The 17,250-nt window shown below is 34.0% G+C and overlaps 1 long non-coding RNA gene across 1 annotated transcript in view; it reads right to left on the bottom strand.

Moving 5' to 3' along the window:
* Positions 1–17,250, bottom strand: part of LOC116550957 — a 43,205-nt gene that overhangs the window by 2,764 nt on the left and 23,191 nt on the right. The gene's annotated exons all lie outside the window — the stretch shown is intronic.

The raw sequence follows: 17,250 nt of genomic DNA, 5'->3' as shown, positions 1-17,250 counted from the left end.
ATATACAATTTAAATGAATATAATTTCCTCCAGCTACCCAAGTATGACTTACTTTAATAAGCCACTAATTGATATGCTAAACTTTTTATTTTCACCAAGTCTTCAAATCTTATTATACATGTCAACTAGCCACCGAGATAACCACTGAGATCTCCTCTAAAAAGCCTATTGGAAACAATCCTCGTATTAGCCATTCATTTTTTGTTCATAAAAGAGAGCTAAGGAGTCCTAAATTACAAAATAATTATTTAAAGCCCAGCCTTGGGTGCAGATAAACAGATTCATTAAGATGGACTCTTAAGACAAAATGGCATAAAAGAATGCTACTACCTTATGTACTTTATGTAAATATTTTCAGTAAATCCTCTTTCCAATTTGCTTTATAAGAGAAATTCAAAACTTGAAAGGCTAGCAAAACAGTCTAAGTTTTCTAGAAATCCATGGAAAAAAACAGGCAAATATCTGCTTAGACCAGAACCTTCTTGTTTTTATGCTAAGTAATTAGGAAGATAAGAACTTCATTGAGTTTACTAGGTAGTATCGCCACGATGCTAGGCTAATGGTTTTTCTTTGTTGTAGTGACAAGCTTTTACTAGGGTTGCCAAAGCTGCTCTCAAACTCCTGGGCTCAACCAATCCTCCCACCTTGGCCTCTCAAAGCACTGGAATTACAGGTATAAGCCACCATACCCTGGCCTCAATATTATTTCAATTCTTATCACACTAACTTGTGAAACAAAAAAGTTCTTTTTATATCGTGTTGTTCAACACTATAAATGCTTTTATTGAGAGAGTCACATATAAAAGAAAAAAAAACATAGTTTGAAAATAGAATGGAAAGTAAATATCAAAATGAATATTTGTAGTTGTTATTAAGGCATCCTAAAATTTCAGTGTGTCCTTGGAAAAATCCAATCTTGATGTTACTAAAATTAGAGAATGAAGCTTTATGTATATAGTAAAAACTGGTTTGAACAAATTTTTCCTCTGGCTACAATGACTTGAATTGATTAACCTGTTGACAGATTTGAAAAATGTGTTTGGTTAGTAGTGAATATATAAAAGCTAACATATAATGAGTATTTTATAATAAATGCAAATTTGTGTACTTGAAACACCTGAGCACAGATTTTGTTACTCTAAACTGGAGTAGGCTGAAGTTTTTATTTATTTGTATGTAAGTATGTATGTATGTATTTCTTGAGACAGAATTTCACTCTGACAGCAAGGATGGAGTACAATGGAGCAATTGCAGCTCACTGCAAACTCTACCTCCCAGGTTCAAGTGATTCTCCCACCTCAGACTCTGAAGTAGCTGAAATTACAGGCACCTGCCACCACACCCAGCTAATTTTTATATTTTTAGTGGAGTCGGGGTTTCACCATGTTGGCCAGGCTGGTCTTGAACTCTTGACCTCAAGTGATCTACCCTTCTCAGCCTCCCAAAGTGCTAGGATCACAGGCATGAGCCACCATGCCCAGATGAAGGCTGAAGTTTTTAAAATTATAACTAAATTGTCCATGGTTCTACTGTTAGTAAGTAGCAGAGGATTTATACCCAAACTGTCTTGCTCTAGAATCCCTAGTTTTATCACTGCACTGTACTGTAGTCCAGGACCCATGTGACTGATAATGTACTTCTCCCCTCTTCATCATCATTCTTTCATCTAAACTCCTACAGGTCTAAATACAGCTTATGGCGGAAATGTGACAGACTGAAAATGTATGTGTCCCCAAAATTCATATGTTGAAACCTTATCATTAGTGTGATGGTATTTGCAGGTGGGGCCTTTAAGCAGTGATTAGGTCATGAGTCCTCATGAATGGTATTATTACCCTAATAAAAGAGGTAATAACCAGACAGCTCCTTCATTCTTCGACCATGTGAGAACACAATGAGAAGTTTGCCATCTATGCACCTACTGGCATATTGATTGTGGACTTCCCAGACTCCAGAAGTACAAGAAATACATTTCTGTTGTTTATAAGCTACCAGTCTGTGGTATTCTGTTACAGTAGCCTGAATGGAATAAGACAACTACTATGGATTGAATATGTTCCCCTAAAGTTAACGTGTTAGAAATTTATCATCGTTACAGTACTAAGAAGAGAAACCCTTGAGAAGTAGATTAATGCTTTTATTATTGGAGTTCAGCCCTCTTTGTCTCAAGCACTCATATGACCTTCTGCCTTTTTACTCTATTGCTCCTCTGCCATAGAATAATACAGCATGAAGGCCCTTGCAAGAGGTTGGAACCATGATTTTGGACTTCCCATCCTTCAAAACTATTAGAAAGTGAAATCATGGATAAGATTGTACTACTGTAATAAGAGGTATAAATCATACTCAAGTTAAATAGAATCATAATAAAATTCCAAAAGCAGGCAGAATAGAAGAAAAAACAGGTAGAACAAATAGAAAACAACTAGCACGCTGGGCAGATTTTAACCAGATATCATAAAAATGGTTACATTAAAGGTAAATGGTCTAAAAATACTAATTAAAATACAATTAAATAATAAAACAAGAGCCAAATATATGCTGTATACAACAAACTCTCTCTTTTGTTTTGTTTTGTTTCTTTTCTTTTCTTTTCTTGAAACAAAGTCTCCCTCTTGTCCCCTAGGCTGGATTGCAATGGCGTATCTTGGCTCACTGCAACCTCTACCTCCCGGGTTCAAGTGATTCTCCTGCCTTAGCCTGCTGAGTAGCTGAGATTACAGGTGCCTTGCCACCACGCCTGGCTAATTTTTGTATTTGTAGTAGAGACAGGTTTTCACCATGTTAGCCAGGCTGATCTCAACCTCCTGACCTCAGGTGATCTGCCCACCTCAGTCTCCCAAAATGCTAGGATTACATGCGTCAGCCACTGCACCTGGCCAACTCTCCTTATATATAAAACATAAAAAAGTTAAAAGAAAACTGATGTAGAAAACATACCATGCAAACCCACCTCCAAAGAAAGCTGGAATGGTTATAGTAATATAAAAGCAGGCTTCAAAAACAGAAATATTACTTGGAAGAAGGATAAAATTAATAATGATAAAGGGTAACCAAGATGACATAAAAATTCTAAATGTGCACCTAGCAGAAGAATTCCAAAATACATGAAGCAAAAACCAACATAACTAAAAGGAAAAATATACAAGTCCACAATTTTTTACTAAAATTTCAACACAACTTTTTCAGTAATTGACAGAACAAGTAGACAGAAAATCATTACAGATCAAGACTTCAATAAGAATATCATCTGACTTAACCAACTATCAGCTGATTAAACATTCTTTTCAAGTGGGCATTCAGGAAGATAGACAACAGCTGTGCCATAAAACAAACCTCAACCAATTAAAAAGAAGTGATAACATAGCAAGTGCCTTCTCTGACTATAATAACATTAAATTATACAGCTATAACAGATATCTATAAAACCACAAATATTTGAAGATTAATAAATATACTTCTAAATATCCCGTGCAAAGAGCAAGTTAAAAGGAAAATTAGAACATGTTTTAAGTTGAATGAAAATTAAAACTCAGTGTAATAAAATGTATAAGAAGGTGCTAAAGAAATGCTTGCAGTGAAACGGATTGTGCAAAACACTTCCATTAGAAAAAAGAAATAGGTTTTTTTTCAGTTATCTAAGAACAATGACCCTGACACCTGTTCCCTCTTCCTTCCCATCAGAGTAAATTATCTGTAAGGAAGACATATACATCCAAAAGACAGATTTTCCAAACACATGCATGCACATTTTGAAGCCAGACATTATAATCAATTAAGATCCATTCCTAGAACATCTGGTCACCAGACAAGCATTCAATTTAGGAACTATCACTTTAAGCATTAAATGCAACTGCATTCAATAACGTTTTGTCTCCTTCCTTTGAAAGCAAAAATATCTGCTTCAAAACTATAGTTTTATAATTCAAAGGAAAATTTACCATATTGTTTACTATTTGTTTTCTCATAGTTGAAGTTGGAAGCGGACAAAATACACAGCAGGAAAGCATAATTAATACAGTATGTGTATCATAACATCTAAAGCTATGGCTATAAATATGTCTTCAGCTTAGAGTGACCAACCATCATAGATTGCCCAAAACTACAGGGATTCCAGAGTCATGGAATTTTCAATGCTAAAACTGGGCAATTCCCGAACAAAGTTTGACAAGTTGGTGATCCTAGGGATACATGTCTAATGAATCATACAGATCTATTTTAATTGAACAAATTATGAAAATAAATTATCAAAATCAATTATTTAAAAACAAAATAATTCAATGTATTAAAACATGTTAACTTGATTTGTTACTTATTTTCATGGGATATACATTTGTTTTGGTAACTCCACATTTCTGTTGTTAAATGTAAAGTATTACCACACTTCATTTTTTTTCTCTTGTAATTTCCTACACAAAAAAGAAATCTGGAATGGATTATGTGTCACAGTTATTAGATCAGGACCAAGGAAACATGTTGTTTTCCCATGGGATGTGACAAACTACCCAGGGCCACGAAATGGACTACTTAGGAAATCCCAAACCCCAAAAAATGATCCCTGGAAGATATCTGGTCTGTTGATTCACATCCTGGACTCACCTCAACATTGTTTTTTGTTCATTTGCTTAGCCGAGATGAGAGATGAGGTAATGATATCCGAATTTATCAGATAATTTTCCTTTCAATCTCACATAAATTTGTGGAAGCTCCAAGTAAGACTCTATGTATTTATACGAGGATGCTCTCCTCACTGGACACAAATGTGGCTACCATTATTACTATGTTCTTAAATAAAATAGACATTTTTCTTAGGTTGTTTGAGTCAGTAATTTCCAACTTTATTGCTTTATTTGGTTCAAAATAAACATTCTTCTCCATTTGCCAGCACTCATCAAAAATGCAAAATAAAAGCAAAAGTGGTCTAGGACATATCAGGGGAGATAGTCAGAATCCATGACATCTGTCGTTTGCTTCTTGACTGGTAATCATGGTGTTTTCCTGCCATCTAAAAGGCTAAGAGGATTGAAAAGAATCTCAAAATAGGTTTACAAGGTTCACCAGACTCAATAGATATATATTTCTGAAGGTCAAGACAAGCCATAGGAGAAGAATCCTTTGGTTATCAGATGCCCAAGTGGTATCACCAACAACCAAGTCACCACTAGCAATACTAGTAGGGTAACATTTTGGAATTCTTAGTAAAGCCTCATTAATCAGATTTTACTAATAGGACCTTTGTGACTATCCAGACAGAAACTGAGTTAAACTTTACCTTTGTACTCTGAATGAGAATTGAAAATGTAAGCATAAAATATTAACCAATTTAAAATGAATGTAAACTGTTTAATTCATAATAGTACTGTACTGACAAATTCATAGAGAGCAGAGGAGTTGGATAGTGTAGACAGAGAGTAGAATGGAACTTAATGGGTCAATATGAGATGATGAAAAAGTTCTGGAGATGGATAGTGATGATGGTTGACAAACAATGTGAATGTACCTAATGTTACTGAACTGTCTACCAAAAAAAAAAAAAATGGTTAAAATGATAAAGGAGAAAAAATAGTACTAAATGCAAAAATTACTTCAAATCTTAGTTCAACTATTATGTTCTTCCAAGTAGAACTTAAATACTCTTTAAAATATCCTCTCATTTTGAAACATTTCACAATTCAATTCTACCTACCACAAACATTTATTCCCAGTGTTCTGGAAAGGTTAGTATACATACTGCTCTGTTAGCCTGACTCAGTCGTTAGACTATTTGAATTAAATCCTCACTTCACCAGTTTCTAGCTGTGAGAGTTAGGCAAGTTTCTCAATTTTCTCTTCTATAAAATGCTGGTAATGGTAATTACCTTATACAATCTTTATAAGATTTGAATGAATTCATACATGTAAAGCACTTTGTAGTTCCTGGCATATAGCAAATATTCAATAAATGTCAGCTAACGCATTTTGTAATAGTGCAACAAAAATGTGAAGCTTTGTTACTACGGAAAACATGTATACATGGATAAAGTAGGGATAGCTCTTTTTTAGATAATACACAAGTGGTGATAAAAGCAAATAAAATATGCTGAAGAATTTGCAAAACATTTGAATAAAACTATTCCAGTTATTTACATTTAAAGGTTTGTAGACAATTTATCTTTCCATTGTACAATTATTCTTCAACTGAAGAATAATGCTTATGTATGTATGTCCTCCAAGCGGTAGACAATGCAGGATAACAGGCTTTGCCACATTTCATTTGCAGACTATTAATGGGCAACAACTTTAATTGTTATTTATTTAGGTTTAAAATTTAATGAAGATATGAATAATTTTAAATTTTTGCCATAGTACAAAAATGGAATATTAAACTTGCAATGTATCTAGCCATATCATTTTCTAGAAGTATATCAAATGGAGTTTATCATAGGAAATATTTATTTAAAATGTGAATAAGCATGAATAATGAATAATAGGAGTAATCATTACCTATTAAAACCGTGCTAACACAAAGAAGGAAATACTGTATCAGAGTCACTATTCCCCTTTTCATAAATCTTATTGAGAGGACCAGCATTCTATGAACTGACACTAACTGTTTACTGCCTATACCAAAATTTTCTCCAACTGTTGACAAACCAAACACAAAGGTACACAGCAGGGATGAGGCCGTTTCTTCTACTAATCTTTTAGACAATTTCTCCTACATATCTTGGCAGAAAGCCTGTAACAGTTTGAACGGAATTGTGCACAATATGTGCAGCACAGCCAAAACTCATTAAGTGCCTTTGTCTCATGCATCTTGTGAAACACAATATTGCACCCCTGATGAGCAATGCCTCCAAATGTTATGTTAACATTGAGATCACCAGAAACCATTAATTTACTAGTCAAATTACATCTCTCAGCAGCATTTAGACAATGTTCTAGGGAATAATCTGCCTATCACTAAGTATAAATAAAATCTTAATGAGTGTTTTCCAGGTACTTCATACATAGGTTAAGAAAGTTTTCTAGAATATACTTCATGACTAATTTGTTATAGGATAAGACTTTATTTTAAACCTAATATATTCTATACATTTTTTCCAGGCACAAACAGTATTTTCACAGTTCTCTGCCTTTATTAAAAGGCCACTTTCTTTCAGAGAATTAAGGTAAGTCTTCAATTTTTAGTTCTAGCTTATTTTCATTGATGTCTATTTCCAGGTCCATATTTTACTTTGCCTCCATTGCTGCATTGCATTCCACATCTGTATCTTCCCATGTTATAGGTTACTCCTAGGATGTCTTTTCTCATCTCAAATAAAGCCAACTACCAGTTACTTCCCTCTCTCTTTCTAACTGCTCTCAAAAATACACTCCATCAATGAATTACCTGTAACTAGCTAAAAGGCAGGGTGACCTCTTCTAACTCCTTTTGTTAAACATTCTCAAATAGTCCTTGGTACCACAAAATGCAGTTATCACTATACTTTTCCACATATAAATATATTCATTATTTAAACTTACATTTTAAAATTATGCTTTCCTTTTCTGTCCCAGATTATAAATCAAGAGTTCTAAGGCTCTTTGCCTGACTTGGCATAGACTCTATATCATTATCATATACCAAGAGGCATTTAACAAGTAGCATGCAAATTGTTATCTAAAAAATGTGGTAAACATAATGGTCAAAGGATTAAATACTGATGAGTTATATTCCTCAGAATTACTGATTTCTTCAACTAAATTATCTAATATCCTTATTGTCTACCTTTACCTGGACTTATCTTTGATTGATAAGTGAGCAATCCTTTATCTTCCATTGACAAAATCAAATAAACTACATGACAACCTGAGCAATAAGGCAAAAATGGATCTTTAAAGCTGACAAAAAAAATCAACAAAAAATAGATCAAGTTAGCCATTGACTGTGGACAAGGTCATCACACATAGGTCAAAATTCAACTGCATTTGATCTAACAATCAAGAGGTCACTGTCTTTCCTTCGCCATTTGCTAAATTCTATCTTCAGCCCATCTGCTTCAATTTTTTAAAGCATCTTAAGGTAATGATGATAACATAGCATTTATTGATTTGGAAAATAATTCCAATTTAGAAAATAGTTATAAATGGCAAAATTTTATTGGTTTTGTTTTCAAAAGATAATAGGCTTAGAAAACCACATTTTACAAATGTAAAATCCTCTTGAGTAACACAAAATGGAATATTGTTCCCTAATTTGCTGATAAACACTATTAAAGGAGAAATAAAATGATTTGTACAAGTAGCTGAGCTCATCATTCAATAAAATCCATATGAATGATAAGTCATGCCCTACAATAGTTATTTCCGGAGACCTGAACATGGCAATAATAGAAGATCAGCCTTATTCAGATTTTGTGACTTATAATTCAGACTAGAAACAAATGAAAGGTTAGAAGAACTTCTCAAAAGTTAATGCTCAGTTTTGTAGCAAATACACTGTACTATTTTTAAAAAATGTTTTCAAAGCCCCAGTACAGAAGGGTTAAAAATATGAAAGTTCACAAGAATATTTGCTCAAAAAGTAACAAGTTAGAAAAAAAAAGTAAATGAAGACTTGGAGCAAAGACATTATGGCATGAAGCCTGAGATTAAATATGATGGCTGAGGGATGATTCTGAAACCTAATCACCTAGCACCAAATTGTGCCTGTCCTGTCTAGCTGGGCAATTAGGGAATGTTTTCTAAGCCCTCTTGTCTTCTTTCTCTCATTGGCAAATAGGGATGATAATATTACCTACCTACCCCTTATGTGTTAATATAGACACAGCTCATATAACAGTGCCAGACAAGTAGGAAGTGTTACATTTGATTTATTATTATTTCTGATAAGCTTTCATCATGTCATTAGCACATTTTCTAATGACATATCTTTGTTTCTTTCATTTGAGGTTCTTTTGGGTTAAGCGAAAAGATAGATAAATTGCTTGTTTTTCTTTTTTCTGATTCTTTTCTTTTCTTTTTTTGAGCTAGAGTCTCGCTCTGTCACCCAGGCTGGAGTGCAGTGGTGTGATCTCAGCTCACTGCAACCTCCGCCTCCCAGGTTCAAGCGATTCTCCTGCCTCAGCCTCCCAAGTAACTGAGATTATAGGCGTGTGCCACCATGCCTGGCCTGCTTGTTTTTCTATATTCCTGATGGGATGAGACCTATTTCAGTGAAGCATTCTTTTTAAAGTAGCAACTGAAAGTCTCAACATGACGAGTCCTCCAGGGACGACTAATGGTCTTCAACAGAAAGCTAAAGATAAAAAAAGAAATTTCTAAATATTAAAAGTGCCATGATGATAACTTTGAAACTTAATTGCAAAAGATAATGACAGCAATATCTAATATGGCAATTGTCTAAAACGAGTGCCAATTAAAGGTCACAGGAACCTACAAAAAGGCCATGAGTGCTCCATTACACATCGCTAATTTGAGTAAATAGGGATAACAGTATTTATATGCAAATTGTACAAAGAGAACATATTGCAAATATATTTCTATAGCTATGTTACCCATTTTCCTACTGCGTGTCTAATGAATAAGGGAGTTCCAGTCTTTATTAATAGCCTGTAGGATTAGCATTTGCTTTACAAAGAAATTTTTAAGAAAAGAAAGGGAAATTCGCAGAAGCTACCCACTCTACTAATCAGCTCATTTACTGCTGACACATGGATGTAAAAATTGACCAACACAGAATCAGAAACCTATACCATAGTGTTTTAAACACTTCAGGCATGGAATGTAAAATGAGCACTAGGAGTGTCCTGACAATAAATGTATTTTGAGCAAGAAGATGTTTCAAAATCATCTTTGTGTGTCCTAACGCTTCAAGCATTTTGGCCAAATAGTCCTACCATGTAAGTATTCTCCCCACTGGGATGGAATGGTTGAGGACATTTCAAAATAGTTGCATCCTTTTGAGGAAACTATTCCTGTTGTTCCCTAAGGAAAAAGCTTATGTGTAGACTTATCTTCAAAGATCTTTGTCAAGTTGTTAATAAGTTTGTTATTATCACAATTGGCTACTCTTTATGTACATTTAACACTAAATATTAGAGAACAGAGTGATGATATGTAGAGCATGCTATATAATTATTAATTTTCAATCTTTCCCAAGAAGCCTGCTACCATTAAGGAACATCAGATGGCAAAAAAATCACAATCCCCTTCAGCACCACTTCTGCTGTAGATTTCTAGAAACACCAAATGCTATAAGCTTGTTAGAGATGAAAACAGTTTTGCAAACATAGAGGAGGGCTTTACCTGGTGCATTTTCACTTAACAGTCCTCAACAAAACCATTTCTGTACTGATTATTTCTGACTCTATTGTATGTTGAAATGATTCCTCTGGCCAAAATTTATTTTGAAAAAACTTACAAAGATAAAGAAAATGTTATCTGTTTCCATAGCACACTATTTAATAGCATTTTCCTCTAAGATCAGGCTAATTGTTTTTTTCTTATAGAACATTTTTTTCATGAAAAACTATTTTAGACATGAAAAGATATTCTCTTCCAAATGAATAATGACAGAATTTTTGTGAAGATACTAAATTAACTATATGAGGAACAATGTTCCACATTTTGCAGGGATTTGGAATCCTACCTTGAGGAGAAATTCAACAGAAGACACTGTGGTCAGGACCCCTCTAGCTAAATGGAAAAATTGATGTAATTATCTTCTATAGACAGCCTTTAAAAGAAACCATCTTTATTCAATTCTCCAGATAATTTATATAAAAATGATGTCTGGAGTTTGATTTAACTAGAAAACCTCACCTTTCCTTTAGCTATTTGACTATATAAACATGACCTTAGATGAACACAGCAGAAATGTGGAGTTTAGGTAAATGAAAACAAATTAATATATAAAATCTAGTGTTTCCAATTCTAGTGATTGGCTAGGTGACTTCACTTTCTCTGTTGATAAGAAAAATAATTATTAGTGATAGATTAATAAAATAACTTTAAAACCATGTATTTGACAGTTTAAGTTTATGCTGTATAAGTTCAGATTTTACTGCCTTTTTAATAGTTTGTAAATCATGTTGACACTTGTAAGAAAAATGTCCATATTATTTTAAATCCAAATTTTACTGCTTTATTATTTCTATTATGTATTTTGGAAATGAAACTCTTTTGACCTTAAAATAATCAAGTAATAAAATGAAGTAGTAAAAGAAATTGAAAAGCCATGCATCTGACTCTTTATTTCAAACCATTAAGATGAAAGTCAGAAAAAAATTGATGACTTCCATTCATAGCCAATTGAAAAAGGAAGCAAATCTCTCTTTAGCCTGAAAGTGTATATCTTGATGAGAATGACTAAAAATGGATAAGCGCTGGTTGGTAAATATAATGAGTAGCTACTGATGTACCGATTTTTTAATAGCTTAGCCTAAATGGTATTACTTTTGTAAGTTTTATGCCAGAAATTACTTGGCTATTCACTAAACTTATTTCCCAAAAAGTTCTTACTATTTGAGAAGCTCTATGTTACAAACACTGTATCATAAAGAGAAAATAGGAAAAGATAATGTCCTCTACCTTTGAAATCTCAGTAACATTTTAATGTTAACAATGGTCTGCTTCTTTTATTTCAATGCTAACATAATACTGAAAAGTCTTGTTTGGAAAGAATTCAAAAAGAAGATAATGAAATATGCCAGAAATTTGTGAAACACATTGTAGAAAGAAAATCACAATAAAAAATGTGAGATCCTTTTACAGAAAGGATCTCAGAAAACTTTGTTATTGGCACTCACATAATATTTCAATATAATTACCATGTTGTCTGCTAATCATTGCTTACTAATTAAAATTGCTAAGGAAAAACCTATGTTCATTCCTATGAAAATATTCAGTTAAGGAGTTTCAAAGTATAACATTTTTATTTTTAATATTATCTATTACATATTAAATCAAACGAAATAGAATACTAATTCTGAGAAGTAACTGCTTAAAATATAAAAATACTACATCTAAATCTATTTCTGCTCTATAATTATGCTTCAACCCAGCTCCCAGTACAAATCCAATCTGTGTTCAAGCTTATTTAAAGATGTCAATCTTATCAGAATTTAAATATGACACAGCATAATAAAACATATCTGGTTACTCAAGCTTTCTACTAGCAAACATAACTTTAAGCAGACCCCAAAGGCAAACCCTGGCAGAGGGGGATTCTCTATGCCTATCCTTTTCAAAATTCATCTCACTAGAGTGACCAAGCCCCCAAAGAAAGGCCACGTCCCTGAAATATTCCTTAGCCCTTGTGTTGAACTAGAGGGCATTTTGGTAACTTTGCAGAGTTGTATCCCACATATTGCCTGTACTGGTTTCCATTATCACAGTTATTACAGGCTATTCTTTGAAAATTTGTTTATAAGGCAAAATATAAAGTTCTTATGGATTGAGAACGCCAAATTCCTAAGCTTAATGTATTTTTATCTTCTATGTATTTATGGTCAAAGGCTGGTCTTCAGTTAAAGAATAAAAATCTCGAGTAAGATGAAACATCAAAATATATATTATAGTTCTATTTAGGTTGTAGATTAGAAGCCCAAGGACATTCTCATTTAGGGAGAATTTCTGCCTCTCAACAAATCAAAGTGTAGTCGCTCTGACTAGTTTCTTAACTGAAATGAAAAGGTAATTTGGATCATTTGTTGAACATACCAAACTGGTAAATTCAGCCAATCAGCTACAAGGAGCAAAACAGGCAATTAATATAATTTGTATTAATCATAACTACTGCAATTATGTAAATGTAGCTTGAAACGTTATGTGTTAATTTAGTATGCTACTGTTGCTTTTAGAGAACCTATGAATTTCTAAACTCAAAGGCACCTCCAGAATTCCTGAAAGGTGTTGATGCTGTCATCAGCTATGTTCCCAGGATGACGTGTGTATTACAGGCTAAAAGCTACATCTTGCCACATCTCACAAATAAATCTGTGGTTTGACTCCAGCCTAGTACTCTGGTTAAGCACAATTAAATAAACAAGCATCATTTATCCCTTATATTACATTAAGAGTTGGAATGGAGGCTATTCATTTATATCTAGGGGTGGGAGAATAAAGGAAGCACTGAATTATCTTTTAAAATATTTAGCCCTGAAATCTATTTTTGTACATGAGTCCTTTGAGATGCCATCTGGATAAAGGCTCAGATTATTACACCAAAATGCATTAGTCTATGGCAAAAAAAAAAAAAAAAAAGTTTGATTATGTGAATGAAACTAAACAAAAAATCCTGAGGTCCAGAGGAATGCCTTAAAACTAAGATAAGAAAATTGTGTGTCTCACATACTATAAAATTACAACTTCAGGGACATCTATCTCTGGTTTTGGTTTTGCAATTTTAAGTTTGAGTCAAAAATTATTGCTTAGTCATGTCTTTTTTCTCTTCCTATTCCAGAGGTATATCTCATGTGATGTAACGAGATGAAGACTGTTAAGGCAGAGGCTCAAAATCAAAGGTCTCTAAAAAGCAATAGCCTCGGCTCTATCAAGTCTTCCCTGTGAAGCCATATTCAGGCACATGAGCCAAACGCACATCATGTGTCTTCTTCTTGTACAAACTGAAAAGCAAAAACACTCGGGAACAGAGAAGACCGTAAAATTAACATTATACTTGTCAAGTCAACTTAATTATTTCCCCACAAATTTTATGTCATGACTCACCCAAAATTATGTATTTTTATAAAGTAAGCATCTTTGATAACAAATATTGTTATTTAACTCATGTCTTATCTTCAATTTAGACACTGAAGTTATTTAATGTCCCACATTTTAGACAATAAATGGTGTCCTCCATGTAAATAAAAAGCGTCAGAAATAGAGCCTGCTTGCTTTTCCAGGCAGAGGCAACTCAACTGTGAAGCCATCTAGGAAACCACAAGGGACTTCACAAATGAAGTTTCAAATGTTACAGTCAATTTCAGTTTCATCTAACAGAAGCAAGGATAAAATTTAAGTTTCCCAAGATTTGATTAAATGAGTATTTTGCTTCCTTCTACTAGAATTCTACATAACAGGAAATATAAGTGTGTCACTCAAGCAATAGCATTATGAAATCAAGAAATAACTTTTGCTGGAAGTCTAACTCTAGAACTATCTTTGTTTCAAATGGATGAAATTAGAGAAAAACAATTAGCCTCAGACCAAATAAATTGTATATCTAGTCATATTCACCAAGGCTAGGAATTTCAGTTCAGAATTCTGTCATTTTATTTCACTCACCAAATTCTGTTCACTAGTACCCTATGCATAAATGACTGAATCTATTCCATAGTACCATGTGCATAAATGATGGTAAATGGCTTGAAAAAAAAAAAAGTAGAAACATTCATATTCTTTCACCCAGTGATGTGTTCCTGAGAAAATTTCCAAAGAAACTAATAAACAAAAGAATCAAAATATACATATGTATAAACACGCTCGATACATTACTATTCTAAGAGAAAAATAATTCTACATGTTTGCTAAATTACATTATATTCATTATGTGGCATATTAAATAGCTGTTAAAATTATGGAAAGGTATATATTGTTATATGAAATAAGCCAAAGACAATCTTTGAAGTTGCTGTTTTGGTTTGCTCACTTCTCAGTGCGGTTTGTTCTCTCTCCTGCTTTTTGTGAAATGCTAACACTCTGATCACCAATAATCTCTTAATTGTTCAATTCTATGCCACTCTCAGCTTAGTTTGGGTGGCTTCAACAAAAGACAAAATAAACTCCACCATTTCTGCCACCACTCTCTATTCCCTCACTTCCTACCACTCCTTTCCCTCTCCCTCACCCACCTTTCCCTATCCCTCACCCCAAAATCACATCTTACTCTGCTCCTTTTCTTGTATTCTTGAGTCAGAAATTTAAGGATCTTCTCTTTCCTCCTAAAATTATCTCCTAAATACCTGTTTAAATCCTGAGTTTCTATCTATCTCCTGCACCAGGTTGTCTTAGTTCAGACCCTCATAATCTCTTCCTTAAACTACTGCAATTACCACCCTCCTCGTCTCTCTGCTTCCAGTTCCTCCCCAGCCTAGTTCTCCTCCACCTTCCCACTATGTGCTTTTCAAATATCTATTTCTGATCATGTCACTTTCTCTTTAAAATCATTGACTCCTTCAAACTAAGAAATGCTCAAATACTTTGTACAGCATACAAGAACTTTCTCACACCCCTTTTTTTCTCAACAGCCTCGTTTTTCATTGTTTTGCACCACACCCTGTGCTCTTTCTCACACGGAACTACTTGCATCCTCTAGATTCCAAGACCTATCAGAAGCCCTGTCTGGTCTGTTTTTCAGCTCATTTGCCCCATTGACTCTCCTGTGTTTCTTTTTATAAATTTGAAAGCACTGTTTACATTCTTCTAAGTGAACGGTTTACGTGTGCATCTTTTTCACCATCTATAACCTGTGGTCAGCATATTTGTTTTGTATTACCAACTATATTATAGAACCTGGTACTGAGTAGAAACTTAAAAAAATATTTCTTGAATGAATGAACAAGTAAATAAATAAATAACCTGCAACTATGCAAAATATACATAGACTAAAAGTAAATGTGGGAAAATAAAAACAGTTAAGTTCTAATAAGTAAATAAAATGTTTTTCTGCTTTTGATTAACAAATTACAATCTTCTGTTTTTGAACAAACTATAATTCAAAAGAAAAGATCTTTCAAATCTATAGTAAATGCCTACTTTCATTGATCAGTAAATGCTGATTAGCAATAGTCTCATTGTGTATATTACCGGCAACTTTCATATAGACTACAGCAAAATTAGTAGATTTTTAAGACAATTTTTAGGCCAAAAAGATTTCCTGTACATAGAATGATTGGCCCAAAGTCACGATATATTCAAATCATTAAAGATATTATAATTTGGTGACTTTTTTCTTATTTAAAATGAAAAGGCAATTTCCAAAAGGTTAGTTTAAGTTTCTATCCTAAATAGCAACCTTTAAAAGCTCTTATATGCAGTTCTGTCTATATGCAGAATGTGAAATTGCAAATGGGAATGAAATGCTCATCAATCAAACATCAAATACTAACAGAATCCAGGAAACACTTTGCATTTCCAATTATTCTATATCACTTTACATATCCCAAGATCACTGGCACATAAAACACCCTGTGAGAGAGAATAAAATATTACACTTTGATTTTATATATATTTTATATATATATGTACATATATCTCTCTATATAGAGATATATAGAGAATAGAATGAATGTGTTGTCAGAGATACTCTGTTTTTATTTTTTATGTTTTTATTTTTTATATTTGAGAAGGAGTCTCACTCTCTTACCCAGGCTGGAGTGCAATGGTGTGATCTCAGCTCACTGCAACCTTCATCTCCCAGATTCAAGCAACTCTCCTGCCTCAACCTCTCGAGTAGCTAGGATTACAAGTGCCAGCCACCAGGCCCAGCTAATTTTTGTATTTTAGTAGCGACGGGGTTCCACCATGCTAGCAGGCTGGCCTTGAACTCCTGACCTCAAGCAAACCACCCACCTTTTCCTCCCAAAATGCTGGCATTACAGGCATGAGCCACCACACCCAGTCACAGATACTCTGTTTTTAATCTGCCACGATTTGTCATGTATCTCAATGGATACTACTTTCCATAAAAATCAACTTTGCCTTTGACTTTAGCTAAAGTTACAGTGGAAAAAACAAAAATAACAAACCTTTTATTATTGTTGATCTATAAAATGATACAGGAGCAGGAGCCAAAATATGTTTTAGTCATTACTTCAACTATGTGATAGCAGTATTTTCCCACTATGCTGGCTGAAATTCTCCCATCGTGGTCTAAGCAGCTTAGAACTAAATAAAAAACTGTAGAGATTATCTAGTCCAGTACTTCCCACCTTTTACATGGCCTATTACATTGAAAATAGTAATATTTACACAGAATACTATAGGAGGGGAGTGACTACATGTGAACATAGGTCACTGCTCTTAAAATCTTAGGTCTGGCGTGATGGCTCACACCTGTAATCCCAGCACTTTGGGAGGCCAAGACAGGCAGATCACCTGAGGTCAGGAGTTTGAGACCAGCCTGGCCAACATGGTGAAACCCCGTCTCTACTAAAAATACAAAAATTAGCTGGGTGTGGTGGCAGGGTGCCTGTAATCCCAGCTACTCAGGGAGGCTGAGGCATAAGAATCGCTTGAACCCAGGAGGTGGAGGAGGTTGCAGTGAGCTGAGATCACCCCACTATG

This window comes from Sapajus apella, unplaced genomic scaffold, assembly GCF_009761245.1.
Source record: "Sapajus apella isolate SASKATOON/1434 unplaced genomic scaffold, GSC_monkey_1.0 scaffold8, whole genome shotgun sequence".
In the NCBI taxonomy this organism is placed as follows: Eukaryota; Metazoa; Chordata; class Mammalia; order Primates; family Cebidae; genus Sapajus; species Sapajus apella.
Note: the sequence above shows the minus strand (reverse complement) of the source record. Positions and strands in the feature narration are given on the sequence as shown.